The following is an 8,169-nucleotide window of genomic DNA, read 5'->3' as shown; positions in this document are numbered from 1 at the left end:
GAATGTGGAGGAGTCAGTATCAATGTTCTTAACTAGCTGATTGAATGGCAAAGTTTTACAAAAATCTTTGAATTCTAAGCACCTCCTGAAATGGAGCAAAAAAGAATTTAGTAACTCATTATACTCTGTATGTTTAGGTCTCTGAAAACTCCACAGCCATTTCCACTTGAAAGTGGTTGGGTTTATCTCTTTTTTTATGAATCACTGTGGCAAAAATCTAATGGAATGCGTAGCTAAAAATTGAGACACCAGTGAAAATAGTATAATGTGTTTCTTCTTTGATGTACATCCTCCTCCTTTACAAACATATCAAAGATGGAAACAATATAAAAATAAAGAATGAAAGACAAGGTAAATATCTTCATGAACAAGAGGAAAAACAGAAAGCTGGAGTGGTTAACATGGAGCTGAAGTTTCATATTCTAAAGCAGCCAGTGGGAGTTGCTATCGCTTTGCCTCCTATGAGTAAGAAGGACCAGAGGTCTTCTGTGTGAAATGAAGAAATAGAATTGGCCTCACTGCTTAAATCCAAGAGCTCTGATTCATAAAAGCAGGGTGAAAACTACTGACAACTGCTGCCTGAGGCAACAACTTACATGGAACTCCCAGGCAATGTTGGCCTGAGGATACTGACATAGCCTCAGGACAGGGCTGCCAGGCTCGAGGCTCCCTAACCAGTGTGTAAATCCTTCACATCCCTATACAGGAGGGAGGCCCAACTCTTGATGATGCAGGAGTTTCTGAACTTCTTATCAGGGAGGGAGGAGCCTAGAGGATTAAAGGAAGATAAAGCAATGCAAAGCCAAAATTATACCCCCTTTAAATACTCTGATTCACAATTCTAAAATGCATAAAGAATTCTAAAGCTAGGAAATACAATTCAAAATTTTAGATGTTCGCACCACATACACACACACACACACACACACACAAAGTATTTTTTTAAATGCATATGTTAATTAACTAGAATAAATAGTTAATTAAATAGTTCCTAAATTTAAAGAATAAATTAATTTAAAAATAAAAGGAATAGAAGCAACAAAATAAATATCAGAAGAGAGCAGAAATGATCTCTTCATGATGTCAAATTTATGAGTTAATTTGACAAAAGATTTTATAATAAGTATTATTAAGATACTCAGATAAAAATATAACATTCATGGATGTGCAAGAAAATGTTGAACAAGAACTTACATATAGGGGCTGGAGTAGTGGCTCAGCAGTAGAGCACTCGCCTAGCACATGCAGGGCCCTGGGTTAGACCCTCAGCACTATATAAAAGTAAATAAATAAAATGAAGGTATTGTGTCCAACTACAACTAAAAAATAAATATAAAAAAAAGAACTTACAGGGCTGGGCATGTAGCTCAAGTGGTAGTGTGCTCGCCTGGCATGCGCGCAGCGCTGGGTTCGATCCTCAGCACCACATAAAAAATATAAAATAAAATAAAGATGTGTGTCCATCGAAAACTAAAAAAATAAATATTAAAAAAATTCTCTCTTTCTTAAAAAAGAACTTACATATAAAAAGATGAATATGAAAAATAATCAAATTGAAATATGAGTAATAAAAATATCAAAATAAAAAAATAAAATCAATAGGATAAACTCAAAACAAAATATCCCTGAATAGATTGGTACTGACTAGAAAATAACAAAGGCACTCCAATTGCCTCACAATAAAGAAATAAAAGATTTAAAATATATGCAGGAGCAATTAAGATTGTCATACGATCTATTGAGATCATTTACACTTAAACTTCAGGAAGTAATCTCTTGGGACCTCTGTTCCAGAATATAGAAGAAGCAGGCAATAGCAGAGAAGAAATATTTAATAAGATATTAACTGACAATATTCTGACATAGATGAAAGATCCAAGTACTCAGTTAATACTGCACTTAATACCAACCAGAATAATGATCATGATGATGATGATAACAACATAATGAGATTCACTACTGTAGATATAATAGAGAAATTTCAGAAAATCAAGAAAAAAGCAAAAACCAAATGAGCTACAATATGTCAATTTATTTAAAAGTTAATAATTTGATATACAACAAATTTCTCATTATCAATAAGTAAAGCCAAAGAAACCGAGGTAATAACTTCAAAGTCTTGAGGAGCAAAATGATTATGAACTCAAAATTATACACCTAGCAAAGTGTAACTTGAAAGTATAGACAAATTGAAGACATTTTTAGGAATAAAAAGACTAAAAGAAGTTGGAACAAACCCTTAAAATATTTCTTTTTGAGCTGGGCATGTTGGCATACCTCTGTAATCTCAGTGGTTTGGGAGGCTGAGGCAGGAGGATCGAGAGTTCAAAGCCAGCCTCAGCAATTTAGCAAGCCCCTAGGCAACTCAGTGAGATGCTGTCTCTAAATAAAATACAAAATAGAGCTGGGGATGTGACTCAGTGTTAAGTGCCTCTGGGTTCAATCCCCAGTTCCCCAAAACAAACAAACAAAAAGCTCAACTGCTGTTCTAAGGAAGAACAAACATGAATGCCAGTTTTTGTTCCTGTAACTAAATTTCAATAATATGTTTATGGGGAGGTTAGTTTGGACTCAAAACTTTCCTCAGGCTTCTTAAAAATCCCCTTTACCTTTTCCTTTCCAGGAATATTGACCCACGTTGTCTAGTGTATTCTGTAGGATGTGTGCCTTGCTATGATTGGCTCAGTGGGGTCAGGACCCATGTTTAGAGATTCCCTCACTTCCCAAGCAGGATCTAGATGTTTCTCCTCAGTGAACACCAGCTCATCTTCTTTCTGCCTGCAGCTATTTCAATGTTTGTTTTTCTGAGTTGTATCTGTGTTCTCTCTTACACCATTTTTTGTCTTAATGTGTGAACCTTGGTATCACCTGGAGAGCTTGTTAACATTCTTGCTTCTAGCTCCAAAAGTGTGACAGAATACTGAGCTAGTTATAGGGAGAGAGATTTCAGAACTGTCTCTGCTGCTAGCTTCAGGCTTTTGATGAATATGCTAAGTTCACTTCAAATACAAAGACATGTAATGAAAGCCATATAAAAGGAACAGAATTAAATAATGTGGTAGATACAAAGATAATTCCTTTAAAATCCTTCTATTCTAAGAGCTCAGAAATCAAGTGGGAGAAACATCTCAAAGTGATAATGAGGCATAGTGTGACAAGCACTACAATAGTATAAAGCACTGAGAGAAAGAGTTGGGGAAAAATAAGTTAATTGAGATGGAAAACATGTTATATAACATTTTTTTTCTGTGGGAAAATTTTGAGCAGAGTTCAAAAGATGGAAAGTGTTTTGTTGGACAGGTATGAGAAAGAAATATACATTAAGCACAAAGCAGTCCAAGCAAAGGCACTGGGCAGGAGATCAGTGGGACCTAAGCTCTGGTGTTTGAATTTGAGGCAGATGAGGCCAAAATAGTGAAAAGATAATAAATTGAAGGGAGACAGATGATTGAACTCTTTATTGCCAGCTGAGGAAGTTAATTTACTCTGTAAGGAATAAGAAACCACTGGCAAGCTTATGAATATAATATGAATATTATGAATATAATATGAAAAAACTGTATTGTAACTGTATTGCAGAGTGACAGGCTACAGCAATCTAGACATGCCAATCTGAACAAGGCAGGTGCATTAGGTGCACAATGGAAAAATGGTTAAATGCCACTCTACAGAAGGTAAATAAATAGGGTTTGTGGGCTGGGGATGTGGCTCAAGTGGTAACGCGCTCGTCTGGCATGTGCGGGGCACTGGGTTCGATCCTCAGCACCACATCAAAATAAAATAAAGATGTTGTGTCCAATGAAAACTGAAAAATAAATATTAAAAAATTCTCTCTTTCTCTTTTCTCTTTCTCTAAAAAATAAATAGGGGTTGTAAAAAATTCTGAAGAGGGAAATGAAAATTTTGCAGACAACTTGTTAAATCTGTGACTTTTAACAAGACCCTGTCTCAACATAAAAATGACTGGGAATGCAGTTCAGTGGCTAAGCACCCCTGGGTCCAATCCCTGGTACAAAAAAAACCAAAAAACAAAAAACAAACAAAAAAAAACTCTGTGGAAGACTTGGTTCCATTGGGTCTCTCAAGAACCAAGTTGTGTTAAAGGAGTGGGTCATAAGTAAACTTGATTAACTCTGCATGTTGCTGGGTTTCTGTGTACAGCATTTTTTTTTTTTTTGGTACTGGGGATTGAACCCAGGGGTACTTAAACACTGAGCCACATCCCCATCCTTTTTTTAATTTTTTTTTTGTAGTTGAACAGAATGCCTTTATTCTATTTGTTTATTTTCATGTGGTGCTAAGGATTGAACCCAGTGCCTCACACAGGCGAAACAAGTGCTCTGCCACTGACTGAGCTACAGCCCCAGCCCATCCCCAGCCCTTTTTATTTAGAGAATGGGTCTTGCTAAGTTGCTCAGGACCTCACTAAGTTGCTGAGGCTGGCTTTGAATTCATGATCGTCCTGTCTCAGGCTCCTGAGATGCTGGGATTACAGGTGTGCACCACCATGCCCAGCTTGGTTTGTGTACAACTTTCTTTGATAGAAGTTTTCTGCCAAATGCAAACTATAATTTGTAAATTTCTATGGTAAATTAAGGATGTAGACCATGAACTTTAAGGATGTTTTCAATGCAAATATGCTAAACATCTGCTTTATCTTCATGTTATGTAAGAAATCACTGAAAATATGTCCCTCAGCTGTTCCAAAGGTACCTTAAACATGTGGCAACCTTAAAGCACTTAATTATATCTGGCATTTCCTGGTTGTCTTATTTGATCTGATACTACAGCAATCAAACTTGTAGTATTGAATAAACAGAAGTGATGAGACATTTTGAAATTGGGAAATGTTGGATAAACGCATAATATGAAAAATGTCTTTCCCTGAAAAACTACTATCATCAATATTAACAAATGTGTATTGAGCCTTTGCTATTCTGAGTGCAGCTAAAAAAAAGAAAAGAGAGAAATAAATAATTCTGAGTACATTAGGTTGTCTTTGGGATATTTGCAGAAAGTACAAGTAGACACTGGTTCAGACTACTTGTATCAACTTTAAAAGATGATTATGGCCCTTATAGCACCAACATGTATTACCTCCCCCTCAACATTTTTAGATTTCATGTATAAGCAATTACAGTTGTTCATATTATCATATTCATATTTTAATTTTTATCAACTATTCATGATGTTCTGTTGATTTAGTTACTGCTGAGTCTTTAGGTTCAAAGAAAAACTCCTTTGGGATTTAGGAACACAATATAGTGGAGTGAGAAGGTTACTGCAAATCAATTAATTATAGATCTGGAGCTCATCCTGCCACTAGTTTTGTAGGAGAGAGGCTAATCTATATTGATTTTTAATGTTTTTATTAGTGCAATATAATTATACATAATAGTGAGGTTCCATTTTGACATAATCATACATGCATGGAATATTCAGTCTCCCACACTTCCTCTTTCCCTTTCCTCCTCCCTCCCCATACTGTATATTGGTCTTCCAATTTTTTTTTTTTTAATTTGGGTTATGGTTTAGATATGAAGTATTCCCTACTTTAGAGGTGAAATGATTTGGTTAGGAGAACTTTAACCTAATCTGTGAATTAATCCACTGATAGGAATAAACTGGGCAGTCACCGTAGGCAGGTGGGGAGTAACTGGAGGAGGCAGACCACTGGGAGTGTAACTTTGGGGTTTATATTTTGTACCTGGTGAGTACAGCTCTCTGTTTCCTGATTGCCATGTTCTGAGCTGCAATCCTCCTCCACACCATTCTGCCATGATGTTCAGCCTGCACTCTGACCCACAGCAATGGAGTCAGCTGTCAGTGAACTGAGACCTCAAAAACTGTGAGGCCCAAATAAGCTTTTCCTCCCCTAAAATTGTTCTTGTCAGGTCTTTTGGTCACAGTAATGAAAAAGCTGACTAAAACACTGTGCTTCATAAGTTACACTTAAAGGTGGCATTCATGATGGTGTGTGTATATATATATATACACACACACACACACACACACACACACACACACACACATAGCATAACTTGGTAAATTTCATTCCAAATTTCCTCCCTTTCCTCTCTTCTCCTTCCCCCTCAGTCCCTTCCTCTATTTCATTGAGATCCCTTCTGTTTTCATGGGGTCTCCCTCCTCTTTTCCCCTTAATTTGCTCTAGCTTCTGTGTATGAGAGACAACACAGAACCCTTGACTTTGAGTCTGGTTTATTTCACTTATCATGATGTTCTTTAGTTCCATGCATTTTCTTGCAAATGCCATAATTTTATTCCTCTTTATAGCTGAGTAGAACTCCATTGTGCACATTTTCTTTATTCATCTGTTGACAGGCATCTACGTTGTTTTTGAATGTTAAGTTTCAGGAGTCTCTTAGATTGGTATCTTACAAATTAGACATTGATGAAAAGTTTTAGTGTGGATAGTTTATTTGGGAGGTGACTACAGGAAACACCATAAAGGAATGAGGAAGGGAAGATAGCTAATTCAGCATGTGTCCTTGACAAAGTTACCACTGCAGGCAATGAAAGCTCAATCCTGTTGTAAACTTTGAGAACCTAGAGAAAACACCTCAGAGTTGTCCCACTCAGAGGGCTAGGATACAGTAGTATTGTTAAGCTCCCCTTGTCATTATTGATTCATTACTGATCAAGGTCACGTCCCAAGGGCATTAACTCTCTGGCACTTTTAGCTGAACTCTGCCCTTTCAGGTAAAGCATGCTCATGTGATCAGAGAAAGAACAGAGACAGTCACTGGTGCTCACAGAAGCCTTCAATCTATCCTAAAACAGTGACTGCCATGGGGAAGTGGGCAGGACCCCTACCCTCTGTGTCCTTCTTGCAGTCCAAAACATATTTAAGCAAAGATTATGCTCTCATGGATCTTAGGATGTTATTGACTATTAAATTTGATCTACTGGAGTTGTCCCCACCCAACTTTCCTTTGGACATATAACAGTTTGCACTGATATTTCAAATTAAGATCCTTATTTTAAGAAGATAACATCCAGGTTAAAATTTGAAACATGACAATTTAGTATTACAATTTGGAGTATTTTTGAAACAGTTCCAACATGAAATAAATTGATAGCATGTTTCTCATGATCTCATCCTCACTTCCTACTCTTAGAAAAGTCAAATTCAAATGCATTCCATGCTGGGCACCTTAATTTAAAATTTTGGAGCTTTTCAGTTAACAGAGCAATTGTGGTTTTTAGAATGTCAAAGATAAAAGGTTTATGTTTATAGCACCTGAATTCACAATAGCTAAACTATTGAACCAACCTAGGTGCCCTTCAGTAAGTGAATAGATAAAGAAAATGTGGTATATGTATTTGATGGAATATTACTCAGCTTTAAAGAAGAATGAAATTATGGCATTTGCTGGTACATGGATGGAGTTGGACAATATCATGCTAAGTGAAATAAGCCAATTCCAAAAAACCAAAGACTGAATGTTTTCTCTGATATATGGATGTTAATTCACAATAAGCAGGGCTGCTAGGGAAGAATAGAGTTATTTTAGATTAGGTAGAGGGGAGTGAAGGGAGGGGAGGGGATATGGGGATAGGAAGGGTGGTAGAATGAAACAGACATTATTACCTTACTTCCATATATGATTGCATGACCAATGTGATTCTAGAACATGTATAATCAGAAAAATGAGAAATTATACCTCATTTATGTATGATATATTAAGTGCATAAGTTCATTCTACTGTCCTGTATAACTAATTGAAACAAATTAAAAAATTATAAAAGAAAAAATAATTCACCAAGTGAAATAAAAGATAAAAGGTTTAAAATTACTTAATATTATTCATCATTATAAAAACCAAAACATAATACAATTAGATTTCTAAGTACATTCACAGCAAAGGCAATTTTACTTTCTGAAGGGATTTGAGAGATTTCACAAAAGCTTTGTTAGAAATATATTCAGACATTGACCATCTCCCTACCTTTCCCCCACAGCATAGTTGTGGGAAGAACAAAATACCTTTAGGAGGACAGAGAATGAGAAAGTCTTTTGAAAATTCACAGAATTTTAGTTCTTATTTCTTCAGGAAGAGCAAACCCAAAGTCTATGGGCTTTCACTCCACTCTACCCCAATTGCTGCAGATAATACTAATTAATTAATCCCATAGATGTGTTTCCAG

The sequence above is a fragment of the Marmota monax genome, unplaced genomic scaffold (genome assembly GCF_021218885.2).
Source record: "Marmota monax isolate L192 unplaced genomic scaffold, Marmota_monax_Labrador192_F-V1.1 WCK01_AAM20220418_F8-fsc00158, whole genome shotgun sequence".
Taxonomy (NCBI): domain Eukaryota; kingdom Metazoa; phylum Chordata; class Mammalia; order Rodentia; family Sciuridae; genus Marmota; species Marmota monax.
Note: the sequence above shows the minus strand (reverse complement) of the source record.